Source organism: Budorcas taxicolor, chromosome 18 (genome assembly GCF_023091745.1).
Source record: "Budorcas taxicolor isolate Tak-1 chromosome 18, Takin1.1, whole genome shotgun sequence".
Taxonomy (NCBI): Eukaryota; Metazoa; Chordata; class Mammalia; order Artiodactyla; family Bovidae; genus Budorcas; species Budorcas taxicolor.
In genome coordinates, this window is record NC_068927.1 from 24,296,413 (window position 1) to 24,297,915 (window position 1,503).

General features: G+C 45.0%; 1 non-coding gene across 1 annotated transcript; it reads right to left on the reverse strand.

The window, feature by feature from the left end:
- Window positions 1-378: 378 nt before the first annotated feature.
- TRNAG-CCC (transfer RNA glycine (anticodon CCC)) lies at window positions 379-451 on the reverse strand. The gene has a single exon. It is a non-coding gene; the product is annotated as a tRNA-Gly (tRNA).
- Window positions 452-1,503: the final 1,052 nt, after the last annotated feature.

Below are 1,503 nucleotides of genomic sequence, written 5' to 3' on the forward strand. Positions count from 1 at the left end.
GAAGCCCTCGCAGTGGATGCCGCTCCTCCATTGAGTAGCACAGGGTGTGATCTGGGCAAGGTTGTAAGAGCTTCTTCTTTCCTTTTCTCTCTACCACACCCCTGGTTAGCTGGGTAGCTGCTTTTCCAGCTAACCAGGTGGAAGGCAGGTTTCCAGGAGTTGAAGAAATGAATAGCTCTGAGAGGATGTCCAGGAGACCCAGCTAGGCCAATTCTAAAGCTTCTGGGAAGGGAATAGACAGACTGGTCCCTAAGCAGCCATTTGTAGGATGCCCGCATCCCCTTGCTTTCCCATCCTTAGCAGCAGCCCCATTCCCCCTTTTTTTTTATTTGGCTGCACTGGGTCTTAGTTGTTGTTGAATGGGGGATGGGAATCTAGTTCCCTGACCGGGGATTGAACCCAGGCCCCCTGCATTGGGAGGGTAGAGTCTTAACCATTAGACTACCAGGGAAATCCTGTGCATCAACCCTTTCTCGATTCCCATGTGCCGTCTTAAAAATGTCAAGCCACAAAGCCTGCTTCCTCCCTTCTTTTCTCCCTCTCCCTTTCTCCTTGCAACAAACATTTATTGAATGGCTTCCGCAAGCTAGGAACTGTGCTAAGTTCTGGGAAACATGAGCTGGACAGGCCAGGACCCTGTTCTCATGGAGCTTACATTTTAGTGGGACAATCAAATATCAATGAGGAAAACAAGGAGGACAAATTAAGATGTGTTACATTCTACAAAACAGCACAAACAGTAATATAGGGTGTACTGAGTTGGATGATGGCTTCCTCAGATTCATGTCTTTCCCAGAACCTAAGAACCCAAGCTTATTTGGAAATAGGGCCCTTGAAGATGTAATGAATTGAGATGAAACTTAGATTGGAGTTTCATCTCCTATTGGAGCAGAGTGGGCTTGCAATCCAGTAAGACCAGTGTCATTGTAAGAAGGGGAGAAAAGACACAGAGACGGACACAGAAGGGAACAGGTGATGTGAAGACAGAGGCAAAAATTGGATTGATGCATCTGTAAACCAAGGAATGCCCAAAATTGCTGACAATCACCAGAAGCTAGAAAGAGGCAAGAAAGAATTCTCCCCTAGGGCCTTTTGAGAGAGCATAGCCCTGTCAACACCTTGATTTCAGACATCTAGTCTTCAGAACCATACATTTCTGTAGTTTCAAGCCATCTAGTTTGTGGTAATTTGTTACAGCAACCCTAAGAAACTAAGGTACAGAGGGATAAGAGAGCTGTTCCTTTAGATAGGACAATCACAGAGCTGTAAGCAGGAGATGATGTTTTAGCTGAGATGGAGTCAGTCGTGAAGTTCTGGGAGAAGTGTGTTTTAAAGCTGCTCAGTCCAATACGGTAGCTGCTAGCCACATGTGACCACCAGAACACTTGAAATGCAGCTGGTCCAAATTGAGATAAGCTGAAAGAGTAAAACACCCACCAGATTTCAAAGACTTAGTATGAAAAGAAAAGAATGTAAACCACTTCATTCATTTTTTAATATTGA